At 43.1% G+C, this 26,784-nt stretch overlaps 1 protein-coding gene and 1 pseudogene across 1 annotated transcript in view; both read left to right on the top strand.

Moving 5' to 3' along the window:
* Window positions 1-26,784, top strand: part of ALK (ALK receptor tyrosine kinase) — a 690,171-nt gene that overhangs the window by 189,927 nt on the left and 473,460 nt on the right. The window lies entirely within an intron of this gene.
* LOC136637265 (5S ribosomal RNA) lies at window positions 9,335-9,453 on the top strand (annotated as a pseudogene).

Raw genomic sequence — 26,784 nt, 5'->3', positions numbered from 1 at the left:
CGTCTATGTGTTTTGAGATTCTATCTTTGATGAGGCATTCCACCATCTTACCCGGTATAGATGTTAGGCTGACTGCCTATAGTTTCCTGGGTCCCCCCTCTTTCCCTTTTTAAAAATTGGTGTGACATTTGCTATCCTCCAATCCTCTGGCACTGTGGCAGTTTTGAGGGACAAGTTGCATATTTTAGTCGAGATCAGCAACTTCATTCTTCAATTCCTTAATAACTCTTGGATGGATGCCATCAGGGCCTGGTGACTTATTGATCTTTAATTTATCAATTAGGTCTGAAACATCTTCTCTTTCAACCTCTATCTGACTTAATTCCTTGGTCAGGAGGGGCCATTCGGGCAGCTGTATCTGCCCAAGGTCTTCTGCTGTGAAGACAGATGCAAAGAACTCATTTATTATTATTATTAATATTATTAACAGTATTTAATATATATATTAATATATATATTAATATTAATTAATATTTTTAATTAATAATTTTAATATTTAAATTAATTAGTATTTAATATATATATTAATATATATATTTAATTTCTCTGCCATTTCTAAGTCTCCTTTTATCTCCCCTTTTCCTCCCTCACCATCCAGAGGGCCAACCGCTTCTCTGGCGGGTTTCCTGCTTCTAACATATTTGAAGAAGCTCTTATTATTCCCCTTCTTAACACAAGTGTTGCTCTTTTAACAAAAGTGTATAACTCGTCATTAAAAATTGGCTCTTAGCTTTCTCTTTTGCCTAAATGGAACAATGCTGAGCCATTTCTAAAATAGAAATGGTTTTTGAAAAATATTTCACACGTTCTACTAATTCAAGCAGGCTCCAAAATTAAAATGTATTTGAATTTTTCCTGCCTTCCCAATTATGAAAGCTGCTGAATAAAGGAATTTTATCTAAACATACAATATGTTTGAAATCCAGCAAAGTGATATTTGAAATTACTGCCTTAAAAAAAGTGCCTCAACGTAGAATTTCACAAGTGAAATATGAAAAGTCACATTTTCTGCCAAATTTTGAATTTGTGGGATTTATGTGATTCACACTTAAGTTCTCTCAATTTAAACTCTATTTATATCACCTTGACTTTCATAATGGTAGGCAGGGCTGGCCCATCCATGAGACCAACTGAAATGGTTGCCTCAGGCACCAAATTGCTGGTCAGGGCCCATCTCTGTCCACCTATTATTATTATTATTATTATTATTATTATTATTATTATTATTATTATTATTAACAGTATTTATATACCGCTTTTCAACTAAAAGTTCACAAAGCGGTTTACAGAGAAAAATCAAATAACTAAATGGCTCCCTGTCCCAAAAGGGCTCACAATCTAAAAAGATGCAAAAGAACACCAGCAGGGAGCCACTAGAAAAGACACTGCTGGGGTGAGGAGGGCCAGTTACTCTCCCCCTGCTAAAAAAAGGAGCACCCACTTGAAAAAGTGCCTCTTACCCAATTAGCAGGGATTCCCAATTAGCACCTGCTTGTCTCCACTGCTCGTCCTCCTTCCACTCCCTGGATTTAAAAGGAAGAGAAGTAGAGAGAGGAAGAGGCAGTGTGGAGGAAGTGTGGAGTGCTGAGCTAGAACAGTTGGAGCCAGAGCAAGGGAGGAGCAGAGGCTGGCACATCATCGGGTAAGGGGGGCAACATTTGGCATTCTGTCTCAGGCATCAGGAAGTCCTGGGCCAGCTTGATGGTAGGTAGGCTATAACAGTAAGACCTGTTCAAATGGCAAAGGTTTCTGAAGTTGAAACCCCTGCAAATAATATAATGATTGTAATACATTTTGTGCATTAAAAGCCCTTAAAATATCTATTTTCTTGAGAGAAATATTTTCCGTCCTTGATTTAGTATGGCTTAGTTGCCATTATAATGTTTGGGGGCCTTTGACCTGACATGAGAGGCAAGCTTTTATCTGGCTTTGCTCATTCCTGTTGCCAGCCATGATACAGTAGTTCAGTAAGAGATTGTTGTAGCTGAGAATCAGTTGCATTATTCCTATGGAAAGGTACAGCTTTAAAGGGTGTTATTGAAGCTTTGTAAACTATCTTAATTTTCATGGTTGGCAACACCAAAACCCCAAAAAATGATTTGTAGAATGAAGTGAGAAAATCAAGCACATCACTGATGTAAACTTAATCTGCTGTAACAGCCTTTGCAAATGCTAAGAGGGGTCTCCCCCCCCCCCCCATTCTGTAACTCAGAGAAAAGTCTCTGCCAATATCTCAATAATGCCAGAGGCCTCCCGGCACTTTTCTCAAACGCACTGCAGGTTTGCCCAGATCAAATGAAAGCTGTTTACTCATTATTGTTTAAGATTAAACTCCAGGTGTAGAATTACTTTTGATTTCAGTCTGGTATAGGAAAGACATAAAAACAGAAAAGACATAAAAACAGAAATCAAAATAAATGCCGCTGACTCTCGTACTAAGCTGGCTGTGTTGTGAGGTTTCTGGATCTCTTGTCTTGAAAAATGAGTGTATTGCATTGTATTACTTTAAGATTACCTGAAAACCTTGGAGATAGCATAATGGCATGAAATGCCTACTTAGAGATAATATACTGGTTTGCATTTTGATGTATTTGGAGGCTGGATATGCTAACTGTAAGGGCTGTGGGAAGCCTTGCTGTTAACCAGTGGAGCTGGTTTGCTAGTGTCTCTTTTGTGTCTTTTTGTTTTTTCTTAAAAGATTGTGAGCCCTTTGAGACAGGAACCATCTCGCCGTTTATTTTACTGTGTAAATCACTTTCTGAACTTTATTGAAAAGCAATATATAAATTTCATTATTAACAACACTTCATGGGGGTATGGCTTGGCATGCAGTTCTGAACTTTATCCACACATAATGACGTTGAATGTTAGATGCCAGAGGGTTTGGGAAATGAGAGACTGATGGCCCAATTCTATGCAGGATTGGGCTGGCCTGTGGAGGGGTTTATGACAGTGGAACATAGTTGCGCTGTCGTAAAATGGGGTTGGCAGCAGGTGCAGTGTATATTAACACCCATTTTAAGAGCATTGCTGCAATCAGCAGCAGCATGGGAGGATTGCTGCCAGAACCAGGAAGGTGAGTTAGGCAGCAGCAGGGATGGGGGGGGGGCAGAACAGGGGGGAAGGAACGGGAAAGAGATCAGCATCGAATGGGGATACAGAATGAGGCTTGGAAGGGAGCAGTATTGGTAGCAGTGCCTCCACCAATATCCTACTCCCTTTGAGGATCCACCTTCTCAGGTCCACTCAGACTTATGCCAGCTAAGGGCCTAATCCTATCCAATTTTCCAGCACTGGTGCAGCTGCAATGCAGCCCCAAGGTAAGGGAACAAATGTTCCCATACCTTAAGGGGGCCTCTGTGACTGCTGCCCCACCATAAGACGCAGTGCATGCCCCACTGGCACAGCTGCACCGGCACTGGAAAATTGGATAGGATTGGGCCCAGTGGTGTCGCTAGGGGGGCGCGCGCCGGGGGGGATAACGTGCTGGGGGGGTGATGCACTAAAATCATGGCATTAGGAGCTAGCCCATCATGCCATACACCGTTGGATGCAGACTGTCCAGCGGAATGCAATGCAAAAGACAGAATTGAAATTGCTCCTTTTCGTCAAAAGTTATGGCCAAAAAACTGGAAAGAAAAAATGCATGGAGCCCTATGGAAAGTGAAAGTTAGCCGTATCAAATACTCCCGTACCCAAAGGAGATCACTATGAGTGCCCCCACAGGATGTTGCATGCACTCCGGTGGCACTGCTGCATCAACAGGTGATGGAATGGTTAGAATGGATTGAATGCCTCTATGTATATAGTTATTATTAAATACTTATAGGCTGCTTTTTCACCCAGTATGGGCTATCGCGGTGGCTTCCTTACATTAGCCAGTTGACCTTGGCTTCCTCTCCGCTACTACCTTGGTAAATTCCCAGCTTGGCTGTCACCAGGAGTTATCAGATTATTATTGCCCTTGTTCTTGGGAATTTATGTTGCTAGGTCACTATCCTGGATTTGTTCACCTGTTTGATATTGCCGCAGAGAATGTTCTTTATGTCGCAAGGCATAGTCTAAGATTTGAAAAGCACAATTCCAGTCATGCTGTCTGAGGGACCAACATCATTCTTTGGTTGCAAAATGGTAGCAAATGGCTATCCTGGATGGTGAGATGTCTGAGAAACAAAAGAACAGAGTATCAGACAACATGTGGGATTTATTATGGAAATACTGTCTCTATATGCTTGTTCCTTTTGGTGACGAACCTTCATTGGGGTGCAAAAGTATTTCTTTCTGTGGCATGGATTTCTATAAAATTGGGTGATGCTGGCAGATCTGTTGCCTGCAAAATCTGTTAAGAGTTCATCTTTTCTTTTTTGCTTTTGCTGCCTTTTTTTCTCGACCTGACTGAGAATATTTAGGGCCCTGACAGGAGGATCACCTTATTTTATTGTTTTTTTAAGCACAAAACAATAAACTATTAAAACAAAAGGGTAGGCATTAAAAATCTGGCCAGGTGGTGATCATAATTGGCAGGTGTGTGTGTTTAGAATTACAGAGTGCCAGATTCCTGAGCTTGTCCTTTAATAACAGAAGACTGACTTTGACCAAAAATTAAATTGTGATTTAATGTAGCCTGCTTGAGTTCCTGGCATTTTAATTTATACCTGTGCATCAAGCATGTTTAATTTATAGCTTGCTAATTGTTGTTTGGCGGAATTGTTTATTGGATGACGCTAATATAGAAGCTTAATCAAAATTAAGTGCAAGGGTGTCGAGGGTAACATCCAGAAGCATGCATGTCAGAAGCAGTTGGTCAACTGAGCAATTTGTTAACTCTACAGGGCTTAAAAGAATCTTAAGAAGCAAAAAACGACCATTAATGCTACCCTTATTTGCATATCCAATAGCTCCAGCTTGGCATATGCTAGAAATGGCATTTCAAACTCTCAGTTGTGCCTGAAAGTGCATTTTATTTATTTTGCTATGTAAACACTTTGTGAACTTTTCTTGAAAAGCAGCATATAACTATTAATGAAAGTGGCACTCTTTTAATGTCAAACATATTAACCCCTTCATGTTGCCTTCTGTGGGTACAAATGTAAGCATGCTTACAGTTGGGATTAAGTCTCATTGAACTTAGTGGGGCTAACTTCTAAGTAAGTATACACAGGATTGTAATTCTGGGCCTAGTTCTTACAAAACTTGTGGGACCAGAGGATTAAGAGGATTGCAACCCTAATTTGTCCTAGTAAAGATCACCTGTTTCTGTCAATTACTGATTTTAATAACATTTAAATAGCGTTTTAATTAAGAGAGTAATTACAGTTAGATTATTTATCTATAAATAGGGTTGCAACTAGAAATATAAGTTTTTTAGTTGCTTTATTACTTGACGAACAGGCTAGAGATAGAATAAAACTTTAAAAATACCATATTTTTTGCTCCATAAGACGCACTTTTTCCCCCCCAAAAAGTGGGGGGGGAGTGTATGCGTCTTATGGAGCGAATACTGCAAAAAAATACTGTCATGTGGGAGCGCGGGCCGCCTCCTGCCCCACCGCAGGCAGGAGAGCGCGTGCCAGCCAGCGAGCCCCTCTTCCCGCGGCAGCTGAGCGCTGCCCGCCACATGCCTCCGCTGCCCCCTGGCTGGTCGCCATGCAGGGGACTTGCGGGCGCTCGCCGTTCCGCTCGCTTCAGGGACTGGGCGCTGCGTTGCTCTCGCAGCTGCTGCTGCTGGCGACACTGAAGGGCTGTCCGGGCTCCGCCGCCGACCTCAGCCCCGGGGGCTGCCCCCAGCCGCAGCCAAAACGAGCCGCACTGCCAGGGGCGTCTGCGGCCACCTCTGCTGGGCCAGTTATGTCTCCGCCTCACTCCACGCAGCCTGCGAGCATCTGCAGCTGGTGCCAAGCGCGCCCCCTCCAAGACCTCTCCCACTGCACCGCACCCCACTGATCTCTCCTGTGCGTGTTGGGGGAGCCTGCACCTTTCAGTGGCTGCAGTGCCCTCTCTCTCTCCCTTCCTTCTGTAACCACCAGCTTCATCCTTCTGTCCAGTGGCCAGCCTGGGTGTCTGTCTGGCGCTCCCCTCTGTCGGGTGCAGGGCTTGTGCTCTTGGAGCCCAAGGCTAAGCACGTCTACTCGGAAGTAAGACCCATTACAGTCAATGGAGCTTACTCTCAGGAGAGCGTGGGTAGGATTGCAACCTGGCAGCCCATTCCTAGGCATGTCTACTCAGAAGTAAGTCCCATTATAGTCAATGGTGCTTGCTCTCAGGAAAGTGTGGATAGGATTGGGCTTTTGAGCCTCCAGAGCTTGCTGCTGCTGCAGCATCCTTCTCTGCCTTGGCGAGGTTTGTGGCAGCAGATTCCACCTCCCCCCCCCCCAACGTGGCTTGCACAGCATCCTTGCCTTCTGGAAGTTTGCAAGTTACACTCATAGAGTGCTTCATCATAGACTGCCTCACTGTTTCTAGAGGAGCTGAGGGCAGCCCTAGACCCTCTTCCTTTCCACCATTCCCCACTGACCCCCATCATCTCCCTCCCCCCCCTCCATTCAGTCCTTTTATTATTGGATCCCCCTCTTCTCTTTCCTACAGATGGATGAGTGGGGTCAGGATGGTAAAATGTGCATAAACCAAAAAGGCGGTCTAAAAATCCCAAACTGGTCATTTTAAACCACTGTGACATGCACATTGGTGTGCCCAGTTGTGCCACAGGAATTTGGGAGAGGGTCATATATTAGTAGGACCGTTGGGGGGATGGGAGTCCCCCATTGGCAGCACAGTGTGCCTTGTCAATTTTCAATAAAGTGATGGTGTGCCTTGACCTTTTTAGTGCCATGTCAAGTGTGCCTTTTGATGAGAGAGGTTGAAAATCACTGAAATAAGTGATTATGGGTAGAGATGTTTGAAAATGATGTTATTTACCTTACTCAAACATAAGGCCATTGGGGTCAGTAAGGCTTAGGCTGTAATCCTGTTTCACTCACTGGAAAGAAACACCTCTAGTTGTAGATCAGAAGGCGGAAGAGGGCTCTGTGTTCTTTCTCAGGGAACCACTAGCACAGTTACAAGGGAACAAGCCGTCTTCCCTCTTAGAATTGCCCCCTGCTTCTCTCTCCTGAATGCAGTCCATGTATTCTTTATTCAGCTTACACCATTCCTTCCCTCTTATTTAACTTGCTTATGAGCAAGTCTGCTTACACTTTAAACACTTTCCCCTCAACACTGCACTGCTGTTCACTTTACATGGTTCAAATGTTATTCTGTTATAGTTTATTAAATATTTTATTACACTATTTGGTTCACAATATTTTTTTTCCTGTTTTCCTCCTCTAAAAACTAGGTGCATCTTATGGTCAGGTGCATCTTATGGAGCGAAAAATACAGTACCTAGATTAAAACAATATAATCATAGAGTTCTTCAAAACTCTGGGAGGGACTTTCAATGCCATCTAGTCCAACCCCTGGCTTGAAGCACAAAAATCCCCTCTAGAGCATCTCCAAAAGTTCCCATCATCATCATCATCATCATCATCATATTACAGGTATTTCTATACCGCCTTTCTTGGTCCTCAGATTTCTCCTCGGACTTTATTCAAGGCGGTTTACATAGGCAGGCAATTTTTAAATCCCCGTAGGGATTTTTACAATTTGAAAGGTTCTATCTTTCAAGAAACCACAACATTCAGATGTTTCTTTCATTGATCTGGTCGCACATTCTGGCCTCCATCCTCCCACGCTCAGAGCAGATGGAATAACTCGGCTGAGCTTGTCAGCTGCTTCAAGGTCGCACGGTGCTGGTGGCCTCGAACTGGCAACCTTCGGATGTTATCTTCAGGCAAGTGGAGGCTCAACCCTCTAGACCAGACCTCCTGCCCATCAAGCCTCTGTTTGAAAATCTCAGGCAAGGGAGAACCCTTCCCTTGATAGTCAGTTCTAGTCAAACTGCTTTTACTGTTAAGAATTTCTTCCTGATATCCAACCAGAATCTCCTATCTTGCAGCTTAAGCCCATTTCTGGAGCAGAAGAGAACAAATGTTTGCACCCGTCCATGTGAGCCCTTCAGATATTCAAAAGGTCTTATCGTGTCTCTAGCCTTCTTTTCTCTAAGCTAAACATACCAAGTTCCTTCAACTTTTCTTCACAGGACTTTTTTCAGACCTCTGATTACCCTCATTGCCCTTCTTTGAACTGCACCCAGAATTGGACACCTCTAGATGAGGCCTGATCAGCATGGAGCCATCGGCCCCTGATGTCTCTAAGAAGCCCCGCAATGGGGATACTCAACTGTTTTTAGTTGTCGCAGAGTAAAGCAGACCTGTATTTGGCTGGTCCACCAGTCCTGTCCCGTTCCTTCCCCTGCCCCACCTTCCCCCACTCTCCCCACATCCTGGAACGCCTCCCCCCACACTCCTACTCACCTCTCCATCTCCTGGCACATGCCTGGAGTGCTGGGTGGTGTCTAGCTGGCCTCTGACCAGTGCCTTATGGCACGTTTGCAACAGTGTTTGACAGCAGTGCGACAGTGTTTGATAGCAGTGGGCTAGCCCATCAGGATTGGGCTCCAAGTCAGTGATGCTAAGGAATTTTAAAAGTTGAAATGAAATTTTTTTTTACTGCTAACTTTGTCTAACTTTGTTCCTTGGTCTAACCAGAACCTGGAGTCTCAAAGTCAATATGGAGCACAACAATTACCCATTTCTGAATCTGTTAGGAGATGAAAGTATTGAAGTATATCTCCATAATATGGGTTTTTATACTTAATCAATATTGCCTGGAACCCTGCCACTGATGTTATATTGGCAGAGATGTTACTTAAATTTCAGAAGGGTTTTTTTATTTATCTAGCAAAGTATCTTCCTGATATTTTGCCAAACCATTAAGAGTTTTATTAATTAGAAAGATTGTGGCTTACTTCCTTTTAGATAGGAATAGATAGATTGTAGCAGCAATTGTGGTCCTTAGAATGACTGGTTTAACACAACTGGGAAGATGATGTCCTTATTTTTTTGATGATAGGTTTAGGATACATGGATTGTGACAAAGAAAATTATCAACCCTCTCTGCTATCATAACAGGCTGTATGGCAGCATGCAAAGCACACCTCCGGCTGCCAGTCGGAGCCGCTACCACTAACAACAGCAGCAGGGGCAACCCAGCTGCCACATCTGACAACCTGCTCTGGAGCAGGTACACCAGCATGCGAGGGTGGATTGTGGCCATGAAGGAGTTGGAACCAAGTGGTCCATGGGAGGAACCAGGGATGTGGAAGGGAATGGTGGAATGGATCCAGTGGCAATGGTGTAAACCAGATCTTATCCCCTCTTTTTAAAACCTCTTCTTCTTTCAGGACTTTGTTACCCTGCACATGCCCGATCTCGTCTGATCTCAGAAGCTAAGCAGGGTCAGGCCTGGTTAGTACTTGGATGGGAGACCTCCTGGGAATACTGGGTGCTGTAGGCTTATACCATAGTCTTTCGAGACTGAAGGTTGCCAACCATCTTCTTTCCTTGGACATACACCACCAAAACAGAGGGTGTATGTTCAAGGAGACCCGTAGATGACCCCAGGGCTTACACAGAAATAAGTAAAATGTTTTTTTATTTACCTCCTGTTTGCCTTCAGGTTGGCCACACCACCAGAGGTATTCTATGAAAAAAGCCTACACAAGAATTGCCGACAGAAAAAATGGCCTAACCCTTACCCTAGCCCCAACCCATTGAATGTCCCCACCCTAACCCATGTGGGCAAAGTGTGTGTGGGCTTTTTTTTCATGTGGGCTTTCTTCTAGTTACTCACCAGAGGATACAGCACATGACTTTTTAGTGCAGCTGCATCAGTGCTGGTGACGGGGGTTTGATTTGAACTCTTTGTTTTCCTATTTGGCTGTGAATCTATACTGCAGTCCACTGGTGGAGATAGTACAGGCTATTTGTACACAACTCGTAATGTGAACCTCTGACTTAAGAAACAGTTTCATTATGTTGTTGGAGGTTTTTATAGAAACAGTACTGAGATGAGATGAGATGAGATGAGAGCCAGGATGGTGTAGTGGTTTGGGAGGTGGACTTAGACCTGGATGATCCAGGTTCAAATCTCCCCTCAGCCACAAAGCTTCCTGGGTGACCTTGGGCCAGTCACTTTCTCTCAGCCTCACCTACCTCACAGGGTTGTTGTGAGGACAAGAAGGAGGGGAGGAGCAGCTGTGTAAACCACTCTGAGCTCTTTGGAGCAAAAATTTATCTAAAGATAAACAGATAAGTATAAAGATACATATCAGGAGTAAAAACATATCTTCCCAAAAAGTGTACTGTGAAAATAGAGACATGTCCAGTCAATTGTGCACAATTGTTGTTCTTCATAATCATCTTTACCAGGAGGCAGGTTCACATCCTTACAGCCCAAGGATGTAATTACTGAGAAATAAACCCCAGTAAATTCAATAGGACTTGAATATTGTGTTGTATTAGGAGGGCTAATTAAGAACTCCCCACACCTCAGAATGTCTACAAATAGCACTTGCAATCCACTTTCGGGTTGCAATCACGAAATCACAATTGTGACCCACCAGTTTGAGAACCCCATTCTACTGTGTTCAGTAGGATTTACTCTCAAGAAAGTATGCATAGGATTGCAGCCTTTCTGTCTTTCCGGTCCCTCTTCTATGGAGCAAGCCTTGTTGTCTCACTGATATCTGTTCATAAGATGAAAGCAATCTAGCTGGCTGGGGCTGCTGCAAACATTTTTCTCAACTCGCTTTCCTGGGGATCTGAAACCAGTCTCCACAGAATGAGATAGGTAAATTCTACACCTCACCCTTTCATGCTGCTGGCTTGGAGTTCTATCCTTGCTGCTTTTTCACATTTTAAAAACATGTTTTCTGCACAGGGCAAACATATCACATGAGGGAGAGGATCTCATTAAGCCTTGATGAATTGTGGTTTCTAAGATGATGGTGATGATGGTGATCTAGTGGGGAAGCATTCAAGAATACAACCCAGCCACCACCTGCAGACTGAAGCAGTGTAGACCAAAACACCGCTGACTCATTCAACCACCACATTTTGAGTGACTTGCAAAATGTCTGCAAGAAGCCTGTGTTGAGTTGGAAAGATGGGTGAGGAGGAGCAGTGATTATCAAGAGAATTGTGGCAGGGTAGAGGCCCACACCATCACCTTTTCCAAAGGTCTATCAGAGCATTGGTTTCTCCATCTCAAAATGCAGCAAAAGTCTACACCCCAGCTTCAACTTCCTTCCTGCTCATTTTACGTAACCCCTGCAGAGCATTTAGAGTCATTGTTGATATAAGCAGAAAAATATGTTCATATTAGAAAGCAGTTTAGGCAGGGCACTGATATATTATGGAGCCAAGCTACCTAATAGAATGTCTTAGGAGAGAAATGATCTCCTTCCCCACTACTGCTCATACTTCAGAGGAAGGAGGGGAGCAAATACAGGACTAATTACTGCAGGATTAATCTCTGAGTTAATTTTGCCATTCAAGCAAGCTGTGTCTAGTGATACTGAAGTGTGTACTGAAGTCCCCTGAACTGGATTTCAGATCAACGTATCCTTGGTGAGCAGGTGTGCTTCTGAGATAGTAACAAATGAAAAATCAAGTCTCACATATATATTTCAGAATGACATGAGAAGAAATTGAACTGACCTTCTCTAGTACTATTGATAGCCCCAGAACAGTTGATACTAGGGATGTTGAGAAAGAAGAGTGTGGACTTTTATTGTCTCACGAGGAGCTGAAATCTTTTCTGGCTTGCTCATGATTGCTTTGTTTAAGATTAAAAGCTGCCATTTCTGAGCTACATCTTCTTTGAAATCACCTTATTTCCTGAAAATGTTTCCAATCAAATTTAAACATGGTGAAAGGTGTGTGGTTGATAGACACATCAGACTGATGGCTTCTGTTGTTCTGTGGAATTGCTCTGGCATAACAGGATGTAACTGCCAGAGTTCTCCAATGTGCATTTGAGCCTGGGGTTTTCCCATGATGCTCATCCCATGTTGGAGATCACAGTTCTAAGAGATGCAAGTAATGCAGCTATTGTACAATAGCAGAGTTGGTTGCTATGAATATGGATTGTTCTGGGACAGATAGCTACTGTTGTAAGGTGCTGGGGGGGGGGGAGGTAGACTCTTGATCCAAGCAGAGACTCTGTAACCAGATTTAGGAATCCTATTATCAATGGAATCATGGTAGCTTGCCAGAAGATTAGCAGTTAGCAAGTTTTCTGTTGACCAAAACATCCTCATTGAAATAGCCAGCCAGAGGACAGGTACCTAGCTCAGCATAAGTCAGGTGAAATCAATGAGGTTTCATTTGTCTATGAGTCTGTCTTGGCTCCTCAATCTAAGTGTTGTGTTTTTGGGGTGAAGATGAGTCTGTCATCAGACTGTACCTATCCCCAGCATGACAATTTATTGACTCACCTGTCTGCCTCATCTCTCTAGAGCAGGGGTGCCCAAACCCTGGCCCTGGGGCCACATGTGGTCCTCGAGGCCTCTCAATGCGGCCCTGAGGGTGCCCCCAGTCTCCAGTGAGTCTGGCTCTCCGGAAATTTGTTGGAGCCCGCACTGGCCTGACGCAACTGTTCTCAGCATGAGGGCGACTGTTTGACCTCTCACGTAAGCTCTGGAATGAGGGCTTGCTCCACTGCTTGCTGTTTCAAGTCTGTGATGCAGTAGTTGCAGCAAAGGAAAGGCCAGCCTTGCTTTATGCAAGGCCTTTTATAGGCCTTGAGCTATTGCAAGACTTTCATTCATTAATATAACTTCATCTTTAATATATTCATTTATGTAAACTTATGTAAATTTTATTCAAATTTTAAATGTAAATTAAATCTTTCTTTCCCCGGCCCCTGACACAGTGTCAGAGAGATGATGTGGCCCTCCTGCCAAAAACTTTGGACTCCCCTGCTCTAGAGCATATGCCCAGGCAATAAACTACTGTATTTGGTGTGGTTTTCAGTAAGATGCTCTGTGTAGATTTTCAATCAGCACAAAAATGTGTATGGAAGAGTGTAGGATATATATGCCAGCACAAGGTAAAAAATAATGACATCTGTGTTTGTATCCTCAGCAAATATTCTGCAAAGTTGATGCTCAGACTGAGGGCTTAATGAAATATTGCATGCAAACATGCATACAAATGGCTCTAGGTGTGTTTCCCCTAGGAAATACAGCTTGGGGCAGGAGAAAAGCAGTAAGGGGGGGGAATATGCTTAACCCATCTCCCCCCCCCAATCATGCCCAGCCTATACTGTGTGCTGGGGAGGGAGAGGGGCAGGAGGGAGGTGGGACCTGAGGAGCTTGAATGCTCCCGCCCAACATGAATGCTCTTCATTCTGCTCTGACCTTTGGGTTGTCATAGAATCAAGTGGCCCCATTGCGGGCTACTTGCTTTACCCAGGGGAAGGGGATGAAAGTCCCCTTCTCTTGAGGAGGCAGCTGTGGGTGGATGCTATGGCAGCCATTTTCAGAGCCGCTGCAGCCCTGCGTACCTGAGCGCTGCAGTTCAGGATTGGGCTGCCCGGCAGTTATGAATGTAAAACGGCTCCTTCTTTCTGGAATTTATATGCATGCTTTCTAAAGTAAAATGCCAAGTTTTATACTGTTTAATTTCAACTTGAAATCAAGGAATGGCCTGAATACTTTAAATTTTGTTTTCAGAGGGTTTAAATATTTATGGATGGTTCTAAAGTTTCAGGTTGATTCTTGAAATTAAAAATAGTTTTCAATTCATCAGAATTTAAAATTCATGTTGTAAAGCTTATGACAGCTCATAAAGACCAGCATCTTGGCATGGTGGATGTGAACCGTGTCCAGAAATGTGCACAAACCAGCCTCGGAAAGGGGGTTCCTCAAACAGATAAAGCATGGTGGCTGCATATGCAACCCTCGCATGCAAGCTCCAGTTTCCACAAATGCACGTTGGATGAGTACTGCACAGCCACCAGCTCTGCCGTGGTTCCCACACAACCAGAGGCACTCACATGGGGGTTGCTGTAAGTGTGCATTTATGATGACCTCCTATGAAGAACGTGTGCAGGCAGTGGTATAGCTAATGATCATGTAGCCCAGTGCCAAGCTCAAAATGTTGCCCTGGAAGTGATGTCACAACTGGAAGTGACATCATGCCCGGGCTTTTTAAAAAGTGAAAATTCGGAAAATTCGGAAAACCCACCTCCTCCCTTCAGCAGCTCACCACCCACTTGCTCTGCTGCCTCCTCCCAGTCAGTGGTGTAGCTAAGACATCTATCTGCTACCTGGGATCAAAGAAGATTTTGTACCCTCCCCCACATGACAAAATCAAATTTAATTAAGTAAATAAATAAAAGTTATTGGTTCCATGCTGTATCATAACAACATCTCATTGGCACTCAGAACAATCAGTCTCATAGGTCAGCTTAGAGTTAAGCAAATCCACTTTTTGTTCCACAAGGCAGTTGTGTTTTCATTTTCTGGTTAATTGTCCATAACGTTTGATAGAATACAGATATTCCAGTGCTGTTTGTTGCACTGCATTCTGCATTAAATTACTTTTCCAATGATATATAACATGAAGGTATTATTCATACATACCAAGATTTTCACAATTTTGGTCACTAGTATCAAGCTCAGCATGTTGCCCCCCCCAAGCTTGATGCTACCTCCTGCATCCCCTTAGCTACGCCACTGTGGGCAGGCTCAAGATGACAACAATGAATCAAGGGACTTATTTGATTGTGTAAGCAAAATCTTAGGAAAAATTGGGGATGGAAAAGTTTTGTAAGCCATTCAATAGGCTCAACTTGCAATCTCTTGCCTCATAGTCATCATTTGGAAGCTTGTCTGTTGTCTCATCGTCGTGTCATTTGGAAGCTTCCCGAAATAGTTCCGCTCTTACTTGCTTTATTTTCACAATAACAAACTTGTAAAAGTGTGTCTTTGTGTTTCTTTCTGTGAGCCTTCAGTTTTCTTAAAGGCTTTCCCAAGGCTTCTTACTGGAAAATACAGTTCAGTTTATACATTATCTAATTATCATGAGGACAATGTGCTACATTATATTTTCCTTCTGCCTTGAGATTCCATTTAATAAATATCTTATTTGAAGAAAGCTAATGTTTTTTTCTAGGACAATGTGAATATTTCTTTTTTCTTACTGAGAACCATAGTACCTGATGTTCCTGCAGTTAAATAGAAAGGATTTGCATATACAAAAATGTTGCTGTTGTCTCTCCAGCAGGTAAATGATGACCTCCAATGAAAACATCATGAAATGCAACCAAAAAATATTATTGTGCTGCAAACCAATACAGCAAGTTTGAATTGGCAGCATAAGTGCTTATTAAAACTCATTTCTGCCCGGCCCACAGGTGTACACATTTTGTCCCTGTTGTGTATATGCAACATTGGGCAGAAATGGCTTAAACCAGTGTTTCTCAAACTGTGGGTTGGGACCCACCAGGTGGGTTGTAAGCCAATTTCAGGTGGGTCCCCATTCATTTCAATATTTTATTTTCAATATATTAGACTTGATGCTACCATGGTATGTGACTGCATTTGGGGAAATGTTGCAGACCTGTACTTTTAACACACTACTATGTATATTCTTTTAACAATGGTAGTAAATGGGACTTACTCCTGGGTAAGTGTGGGTGGGTGGGGTAAATGGGTAAATGGGTGGGTGTGGGTAAATGGGACTTACTCCTGGGTAAGTGTGGGTGGAATTGCAGCCTAGGATTGTTAAAATTTTCCTGCTTGATGATGTCTCTGTGACTGCCTCCCCACCATAGGATGCAGTGCATGCCCCATGGGCACGGCTGCACTGGTACTGGAAAATTGGATAGGATTGGGCCCTAACTTGGTGGTTGTGTAATTGTAGTTTGTAAAGAAGTTGTTGTAACCACTTGCTGGAAAAATGCAAAATGAAAGTTATAAGATATGGGCTTCGATACGGGCCTCAATACGGGCTTACTACAGTTAGGTCTATACATCAGCGGAATGAGATGTTATTAGAATGCTGAGATTGGATATTAGAATGAATGTACCATTTTTGAATGTTTGTACACATAATAATCCTTGCAAATTGAAAACTAGTTTATCAGGGAGAAGGATTCTAGTCCCTCCCTCTCCCCATTGTGCTAATTTTCTGCTTGCCAGTAATATTTTTCATAAGGGAATATTCTTATCCTGCATGCATAGACCAGTACTGCCTGCTTCTTTCTAGTTCTTAAAGATAGCAGAGTACAATAGAATTGAGAGTGACATTTTGAAAAAAGTGAAATTCTAAGCCTATGTCAAAGCCTTCCAAAGGACTAAAGTATGACAACTTTCAAGGAAATCCAAATGATTCTCAATAAACTGAGTGAAATTTCTTACAAGGATTCAGCCCATCCCTAGAGCACCAAAGCTTTGACCAACCCAAAATATAGTCCAGAAATTCTCCCAGATATGTTTTGATATTCCTTCTGGCTGGGCACCACGTACATGACCACACCAGCTGAACCCTTACTTCCATAACATTTTTTTTTTTTGTGGCTGATGCTCTTCTCATTCTGGCACAACAGAGACTTTCAAATAGTGAACCAGTTTGGATTTCATTTTAGTCGAAGTTTAACTCCCCATAAAGAATGAAGGAACCTGCAGGGAGGTTGGTCTACAAGACAGGACTCATGCCCGAAGTCCATCATTGGAAAATATAAAGTGACTATAAAAATGAGAGTGCCTCTGGGCATATGCAGAAAGCTTGCTCCTCAACACTGAGAACCCAACACCAGCACTTACGGTAGGTCCTTCTGAACAGAGAGTGTGATTTTTCTCATAGCTGGAGTCCCAGGATTTCAGGCTACCCAATTCTATGTGCTCTGGTGCCACGAAGTCCAGCAGTGCCAAAATAGCCGCCGCTGTATCCCGCTGGGCCAGAGCGCCACCAGAGTCTCCTCAGGGGGAGGGAACATTTGTTCCCTTACCCTGGGTTAAGCTCCACTGCCGCCAATGGGTCTCCTCGGAGCTGAGCCCCCAAACCAAGGAGACCCGTGTCGAGCAGCTTGACTTGGGAGGGGGCATAGGATTCAGCAGCAGACTGCTGCTGTCCCTGCCCCCCTCCCTGGTGCAATCCTCCCCTTGGTCCTTAATCCCTCTGCCCAGTTCCATCCTCTCTCCACCTTCCCTCTTCTCTCACCTGCATCCCAAAATCCTCACTGCTGGCCAGCAGGAGCACTTAATGCTGGCCACTCCAGTCCAGTGTCTTCTCCATGCTGAGCCCCAGTGCTAACTGGTGCTTGCCTCTTCCCTGGTGCAGCAGACTTACTGCCAGAGGTGATGTGTCTTATGGCACTTGCATGACAGTGGCTGCATTGCTGCCCTGGCAAAGCATTGGGTTCTTATAGTGGAAATTAAGCAGCAGTCTAGGCTAAGCAGCTCTCTGGCTTCAAGATACTTGATCAGAAATGATCAGTTTACTTGTTGGACCATTTGTTTGTTTTCCTCAGCTCAGCCTTAGCTGGTCGCTGCGCAAAAGCCAAACAAGGCAGGCAGCTGCATTAAGTCTAGTGTTGGCAAGAGAACAGAATAAACCAGCTGTATTCAGTCTATATTCTTTTCTGTATGCCCATGGAGGTCAAGGAAAAGATTGTCTGGCAGACAATCAGAACAGAAGTTACACAGAGAAAAATTATTAAAGCATCATTCTAGCTCTAAGCAATAATGGGCAACCTCTTACCACACCATGCCAATAAATAGCTGTATACAGATTGATCAACATAAATATTTTAAGTGGTGTTGTGAGATACTAGCAGAAAGATTCAGTGAAAAAATGAATGAATCATGGTTTGGAATTTCAGTTACTTATTTTCAAAGAGTAGATTGTCATTGCATGAAATTGAGTGTTAAGAGACTATTTCGGAAACATGCTCTTTCATGCTTAAACTTTTCTATATCATGGATGGATGGATGGATCTTGTTGAAACTGTGTAAGAACATCATGCTGATGAGAGATGTCTACTCTATGAACAGAACCATCTTGCCTGTTTCTGACAATAGCACCATATATACGCAGCTATAAGTCAAAAAAATTATGCCTAAAATTGAGCTTGAAAACCTGGGTTGACTTATACACGGGTCAATATAGTAAATAAAGCAGGAGCTTCTGGGAAACTTTTCAGCTGTCTGGTGAAGTCTGGTGGGCTGAGAAGCAGGACACGGGTGGAGGAAAAAGTAGAATCTTCACATGTAATTACAGTATTCAGAGGCAGCCGTTTAGCTTCTTCTGCAAACAGGAAGAGAAGTGAAGGCACTTAAGGGAATTGTAGCATGTATGAGGGCTGCTGCTCTGGAAGGGCAACTTCCTCCTCACAACTCCCACAAGCATCTTCATTTCCCTTCTTGTTTGGAGAAGAAGAGAAAATGTCTCCTTTTTTCTTTTTGCTGCTGCTTCAGGACATTCCTGGCAACTCATTTTCAAACAGTTTCATACCCCCTTAAGTTTAGGGGTCTGGTTTTTTAAAGACCAACATGAAATCCTCATTTCCATCTGAAACAAAGTCCCAGACTTTGCATTCAGTGCTCCATTACTTAAGAATAACACCCATGGAAAGCAGTGGGTCTACTTCTGAGTAAATAGGGTTGCAACTCTGTGTAACTGCGCTTACTCATGCTCATTCCTTGTTGCTTGCCTCTCTGCTGTGAACTGAATTGTACATTCTCAGTTACGTGTTTTATGTTGCATGTTATATGTTGAACCTCTGCTTAACACACCAGGCACCTTAAAGAAGGATTTGATTACTGGTTCTACTGGTATGTTGTTTACACTGCACTTACTCTGATAGTGTTTACAAAAAGGTTTTGAAGATCAGAATTTAAAAAGTTAAAGAATAAAATGTATCTTAGGATCTTTTACTATATTTTTAATAACATGGAGACTGTACAGTTCCTAGGTAACAGTTACTGGTAGGTTATTTCTTAGGATCTGGCCTCCAGTAAAATCAGACAAAATTAGTCATAGAAAATTCCACGATCTTTTTTTCTCAAACCTGCCTTTGACTTATCCGTGAGATCGGCATAGGCCAGTATGTTAAGTTGTAGTCTGCACAGTACTTCATGGGACCTCATTGTAGTGTTTATGATGAATAAAACTGACTTTTGGGGAGACATGTGACCTCTTATCCCTTCCCCCAATTTGTTGATATTAAAACTTTGGCAGTTCTCTTAAGAGGTGAGTGTGCATTCCAGATAGGGAAATGCCATGCTTATAGACTGTTGACTGTGCCTAATATTTCTGATTTTCTCTTCTTTTGATTCAACATATACATTTTTGACAGGGTTGGAATGTTTGGTCAACAGTACTCAAATCTCTTGCAAAATCTATTATTTTCCAGAGTAGTTTTGCAATGTCAACACACATTAGGGAGGGCTGCCAGGTGGCACCTGTTGGGGAAAGGACCAGGCCAGGGACTTTTACCCATCCCTAAAAATCTCTGAAATGCCCTCTCCCCCAGCTTTGCACATGGCATTTCATGTAGCAGTGCCAACAATGTGCAAACGTGAATACATTCCTGGGAGCAGGGCCAGTTTTAAGAACTGCGGGGCCCAATTGGAAACATTTTTTTTTGGGGGGGCAGGTTTGCGGGACTCAGCTAAGGTATGTAGAATCTTTATATAAATAAAATGTATTATAGACTTTATATCTCGATGGTAGAATGGAAAGCAATTAAAATGTGCACTTTTAAAGTGCATGTGAGTTAATGATCAAAGTACATTTTAACATAAAATTGCATACAAGACTAGAGACCTGGTTGAAGACTAGGAAACAGAGAGTGGGTGTCAATCGGCAATTTTCACAATGGAGAGAGGTGAAAAGCAGTGTGCCCCAAGGATCTGTCCTGGGACCGGTGCTCTTCATAAATGACCTGGAGACAGGGGTGAGCAGTGAGGTGGCTAAGTTTGCAGATGACACCAAACTTTTCCAAGTGGTGAAGACCAGAAGTGATTGTGAGAAGCTCCAGAAGGATCTCTCCAAACTGGCAGAATGGGCAGCAAAATGATGCATTTCAGTGTAAGTAAGTGTAAAGTCATGCACATTGGGGCAAAAAAAATCAAAACTTCACATATAGGCTAATGGGTTCTGAGCGGTCTGTGACAGATCAGGAGAGAGATCTTGGGGTGGTGGTGGACAGGTCAATGAAAGTGTTGACCCAATGTGCGGCAGCAGTAAAGAAGGCCAATTCTATTCTTGGGATCATTAGAAAAGGTATTGAGAACAAAACGGCTAATATTATAATGCCATTGTACAAATCTATGGTAAGGCCACACCTGGAGTATTGCGTACAGTTCTGGTCGCCACATCTCAAAAAGGATATAGTGGAAATAGAAAAGGTGCAAAAGAGAGCGACTAAGATGATTACTGGGCTGGGGCACCTTCCTTATGAGGAAAGGCTATGGCATTTGGGCCTCTTCAGCCTAGAAAGGAGACACCTGAGGGGGGACATGATTGAGACATACAAAATTATGCATGGGAAGGATAAAGCTGATAGAGAGATGCTCTTTACACTCTCACATAACACCAGAACCAGGGGACATCCACTAAAATTGAGTGTTGGGAGGGTTAGGACAGACAAAAGAAAATATTTCTTTACTCAGCGTGTGGTTGGTCTGTGGAACTCCTTGCCACAGGATGTGGTGACGGCATCTGACCTGGATGCCTTTAGGATTGGACAAGTTTCTGGAGGAAAAATCCATTACAGGTTACAAGCCATGATGTGTATGTGCAACCTCCTGATTTTAGAAATGGGCTATGTCAGAATGCCAATGCAAGGGAGGGCACCAGAACGAGGTCTCTTGTTATCTGGTGTGCTCCCTGGGGCATTTGGTGGGCCGCTGTGAGATACAGGAAGCTGGACTAGATGGGCCTATGGCCTGATCCAGTGGGGCTGTTCTTATGTTCTTATAACAGATTACTAGCATGGGGCCACTTTAGGCATAGGGCCCAATTGGGAGCAATTGGTGCAATTGGCTTATAGCCAACTCTGCCTGGGAGTAAGCCGCACTGAACACAATGGAACATTTATGAGTAGGCATGCATAGAATTGTGCTGTAATATACAAAAAGCAGCTTTCATCACCAGTATTTTTTGAGTAAAGATGCAGCTAGACAGGAGCATTCACACAATGCTCTCTGCATGTGTGTATATACAGTCCAACACAAAGTGAACTCTCTAGGGCAGTGTTAACTGTGGATAGGGACCCACTAGGTGGGTCATGAGCCAATTTCAGGTGGGCCCCCATTCATTTCAATATTTTATTTTTAATCTATTAGACTTGATGCTACCATGGTATGTGACTGCATTTGGGGAAATGTTGCAGACCTGTACTTTTAACAAGCTACTATGTATATTCTTTTAACAATATTAGTAAATGGGACTTACTCATGGTTAAGTGTGGGTAGGATTGCAGCCTAGGATTGTAAAAAAATTTCTTGCTTGATGATGTCATTTCAGGTCATGGTATCACTTCTGGTGGGTCCTGACAGATTCTGATTCTAAAAAGTGGGTCCCGGTGCTAAATGTGTGAGAACCACTGCTCTAGGGAACTGCTTGATGGATTATAGAGACAGTCCAATAGATGCAAGACATCACAGAAATTTGGGTGGTGTGACTAGCTATTTTTTGGAGCAAGCATAAGACAGAGCTCAAAATACTGCCCATATGTTTGGGCATGTTAAGGTCTGGGTTGTGTGTTACCTGCACCTATGGTAACATCTGTTTTGTACCCACAAGATAATGCCATTTCTAAATGTAACAAGTGGCATTAAAAATCATGGGGAAAAAAGGCATTTTTCAATTTAATTAAAAAATAAATAAAAGTCATTTCAGTTCAGCTTCAGCTTGCGCTGTTGAATATATGAAAACAACACACACAAGCTTCTTCTAACTCAAGTATTTATTTCTTATGAATCACTGGGGAAAGCCCAGGGTGGGAAAAATTAGACTGGAGAAACACCTTATCTGAAACTGTCTCTGTTTTCTGGTCTGATTGCTGGGCATAGGAATATCCAGGTCCTTGAAGAGATCCTACAGGCCCAATTACTCATGCAGGTTTCTGTTGCAAAACTAAAACTGTTTCCTCTAGTTCTCTGCACTGCCTGGTCTGTTGATACCCATGCCACTTTCCTAGTGATCCTGTTGTTCAAGAAGAAGCCACTTTCTGTATTTTCCTGGCTTAGGTAACCTCATTTGTTCAAACCAGAATTACATAACTGAGAAAGCCCGAAACCGATCAATATGCGTATGTCTCAGGTTCATTCTGGTTTCCTCAGGAAACCAACTCAGCTTCAAGATGTTAAGTGACATGTCCTGAGTCTTTCCAAGATCAGACTAACATGACCTATGGAAGACAAGGTAGAGGAAACCTTGACAAGTGAGAGGGGTAAACATGAAGTCCATAGCTAAATTACTTGTCCAAAATGTCACAGCAAATCAGCAACAGGAAAGACATTTTTTTAAAGGCTTCTGTTCAGCTGCCCACCACCAAAGCCATCCCTCTGTGCTTCGAATCTATAACTTTAGTGTGGCTTCAGGAAGAGTGAAATTTGTGCTAGCACCTTCTAGCTATGATGTGGAAAGAAAAGGTCTTTCACTTAGCCTGAAAATAAATGGCCTTGGCACAATATCTCTGTTTTATACCAACTTGCTTTTCTCACCCCCCCTTGAGTTTATGACTGTCTAAATCCCTTCCTGCAAAAGTGAAATAACTGAGCTCCCATTTCCGCCGCCCAGATTCTGTGCTGTTCGAAAAGAATTTCCCAAAGTGATTGCTGAAAGGCCTGAGAGAGAAATGATTACAAATGGCTGAGTTAACTGCTCCGGACTGCCTCATCAGTCATCATAATGCGGCCTCAGCACAAGTCTCTTCAGGACAGGCAACTTGTCATGACAGATGACACCTCTTTAAGGAGACTTCCTCCCCTGGCTGTTCTTCTAGCCAATCCTCATGAGGGAAGGTGCTTTCAAATAAACAGCTCTTAAGCAGTAATCGCAAGGAAATCTCTGCCAGCTGCCAACAGTACACCAGTTAGTTGTTTTCCTAAGCAGAACCTGAATGTTTTAGTGCTAAGAGCTATTTACCTCCTGTAACTGAAGGGCTGGGAGCTTTAGCAGTGATTCATTTAAAATGATTTTGCAAGTGAATGGATTAAAGGCACCCAAATGCAAAGGACAGATGCCGAACAGGGCAGGTATGGAATTGAGTTGCATGGTCAATCAATTGCATGAGACCTCACTGACCTATAAAGTGGAGATATTTCCATTGACCCAACTCTGTGTCTAATACACTTCCATAAGTGCCATTAATCATTTCTATAGCACAAAGTGCTACTTTCTAAGCTTACTTAATAAGGTTTACTTCCTTTTCCTTCCACAGCTGTGAGATTGCTTAGGGTGAGAAGCAGTGGCTATCCAGAAAGCTTTATAGCTGAGTGGGGATTTGAAAATCTTGGTATTTTCAAATAATACCATCATGTTATATATCATTCAGTGTGTAATTTCTTGCAGAATGCAATGGAACAAATATCTGAAATATCTCTATTCTATCAAAAATTATAGCAAAGAATCCAGTGGGAGTGGGGCGATGGTGCATCACCATGCCCACTGCTTGGGGCGTTGCCATGTCCATTGCATGGGAAGAGGTCCATCAGGGGAGGTGACGTGCTGGCCTCCTACACCAGGTGATGCAACCCCTAGTGACACCACTTCCCTTACCTCAGTCCTTTGCCTGATCCTGTGAAATAAAAGAAGTGTTGAACATCCTGGAATTGGGCCCGGCACATCTTGCACTTTCTGCTTTATTTAAAGGGACTTTACAAAGGATGTCTGAGACAAGAGGGTAGGGGGCTGGATAACTGCCTCTCAATCTGGTTGCTGTTTACTAATAGCAAATGGGATGGGGGGATGGAGTAGCTCCCTCCTGCTGTGGACAGGAGGGAGGCGACAGAAGCAGACTTGGACTTTAAGGCATGCTGAGTATGTTTGCTGCTACCTGCAGTCTGTGTCTTGCTGCAAACCACATTGTTCACATCATCCGTGGACCGGTTTCTTTGTAGCTTTGATTGAATACGTGGAGGTCAGGGCAGAGACACCATACAGATCCCATCTGCCCCTGCCCCTGAATTCTGTGTACATGTGATTATTGTGTGAATAGGGCTTTGGCCAAAATGACTCACTGAGTTTGCAGCTGAGATGTTTGTCCTTTCTACAGTTAGAGATCTGCCACCTGGATTCACACTCCAAATAAACAGAAGGTGCTAGATTTAAGCCAAACATCCAGATGCCTTGAATAGAATTAACGGCCTAGTGATCTAGCTAACTCAAGAAAAAAAAGTTTAATATTATGTATGAAGTAAATACCTACAGAAGAAATAAGCAGAAATAGATTTTTGAACTTTATCTGTTCTTACTATCTGGGCTCACTATTCATCTCTTGTCAGTAGCAACATGAAAGCAACAAGATTGCCTCTCTAATCACACACATTTTGTCCTTAGTCCTAGAGTAAGTCAAATGGAGCCCTACCAGTTTTTTAAAATGCCAGTGAGTAAATGAAAGCACTTAAAATTACAATCATTGTACTAAACTACCTAAAATGCACACAGCTATGCATACCCTAAATAGCTAAATTCTGAATTTTTACCTTAATAAATTATGCAAACTATACCCTCTTACATGTGTGTTTTTTGCCAAATATGTATTCTAATTCAGTACACCCTCTTGTGCATACTTCCTTTGCTGTTGACTCAGGGCCTGATCCAGAACAGTTTGCGCCAGCTCAGTGCCTGTGCACAGTGTTGCAAATGTGCCGTAAGGCACGCCTATGACACTTACTGCCAGGCCAGTGTGGGCGCTGGCTCAGCGAAAGCCTGCGCTGAGCCAGCACCGAGTGGAGGATGGGTGGCCGCCACCTGGAGCGCTAGGAGGCATTCTGGGATAGGGGAAAGGTGTGGTGGGGGAGGGAGCAGGGCAGAAGGGGGTCTGGACTGGCAGAGCCCAGTTCTGCCAGATCTGAAGTCTCCCAGTCTGATATGGAACTACTTTACTCTGCGCCAGCTAAATAGCTGCTGTAGACCCATTGTAGGGCTGCTTTCTTTACTCAGGGAAGGGGACAAATGTTCTCTTCCCCAAGGAGGCGTTGGGAGCCGCCACTGGCTGCCCAACATCCATAGGATGCAGTGGCAGTCATTTTGGACTGGGTTTCAGTGAGTTAACTGTGCATTGCAATACAGTTAAGTATGTACGAGCCTCCATTCACTCCTTGTCCACCTCCTTCCTTGGGACTTGAAGAAGTCATGTTGCAGGCCTGGATTTAGACCCCTTCAGGGAGTTGTTTAATTCTGCATAATAAACAGATTTTTATTTTGTAGTTATACATATGTGTAGTTATACATAGTTTATACATAGTGTACTATGTGTACATACACACAGAGTGTAGTTATACATAGTGTACTATGTAGTTATCCATAGTTTATACATACTAAACAGATGTTTATTATTGTAGTTATACATATGTGAACGTGAATTCTAATCAGTTCTCCACAGACAACATTCTTACAGGATTTCACCAAATATGGCACACATTTTCCATATTGCTACCCCAATAACAAGGATTAGAAAAGTTTTTTTAAAAATTCAAGATACTAAAATATTGTTTTAATATTCAAGGTATTGTCAGCCGCATAAAACAAATTATGTACTTTCACAGTGCTATCATAGGCTGCAGTCCTAACCTCACTTTCCTGGAAGTAAGACCCATTGAACACACTAGTAGACCTGGTTAGGGTTGTGCCCATAGTCACCCTTTCATGTTTAGATGAAGTAAAAAATATCATTCATTTGATTAGCGTTCTTGTTATCATAGGAATGACAAGTCCACATGGTCTGGTCTCTGCTCATGCTCCTGGTCGCACTCCCCTGCCAAGTTCCACTGAGTTCCAGCCCTACATTGGACACATGATGTGCAGAGAGCTCAGCATAATCTCAGCTCATATGCGTGCCTTGCGGCCTCTATTTTGGCTGGCTGCATTGCCTCCAGCAACACCTGCTTCTGCGTTCTTTTTGACTACAAGTTCAGAGCAGATGAGAGCTGCCCTATCTCCAGTCACTTTGCCTCCACAGCCTTTGGCTTGGAGAATTCATACCATCGTTGGGGAATTCATACCATCAAACTTAAGAACACATCATTTTAGATTCCTGGAACTTCCTGTTACGTAGCTGTATGTGTCAGTGAAACCAGAAAGCAGTGTTAGATGTGCAGCATCGTACCTGGTAGGCTGACATTGAAAAGAGGATCCAACATACTCCATTGCAGGCACGTGTGAAAATGTGCACGCGTGTGTGCCTTTGCACATGGGCAAACATGTGCATACAATTGTACCCGCATGTTTCACTCTACACAATATGTGATCTGGGTGCTTGTTTCATGGGTGCCTTTTCTACTTCTTGTATCAAGCTGAAAGTCTGGCGAAAGTATAGCCAAGGAACACACAGGATGTGAGGTGAAACAACCCCATGAATTGTGAGCATGGCAGCACTGTTGCTGTTCTCTGTCTGATATGCCTTTGGATCAGAGACCAAGTACATTACTGTTTATGAAGCATGAGGATTGGGTGGACTGAATGAGGCTTCAGAATGCCTAAGTAAGCTTGCATGGAGGTGTACCCTTGGAGAGCCCTAAAGAATGGGCCAGCAACAGTAGCCTGCAGCAGCTGAAGAAATGAATGTTGTAGACTGCATACTGAACATAGTATTTCTAAGAGT

The sequence above is a fragment of the Tiliqua scincoides genome, chromosome 1 (assembly GCF_035046505.1).
Source record: "Tiliqua scincoides isolate rTilSci1 chromosome 1, rTilSci1.hap2, whole genome shotgun sequence".
NCBI lineage: Eukaryota > Metazoa > Chordata > Lepidosauria > Squamata > Scincidae > Tiliqua > Tiliqua scincoides.
The sequence above is the reverse complement of the archived record's forward strand: the minus strand, read 5'-3'. Positions and strand labels throughout refer to the sequence as shown.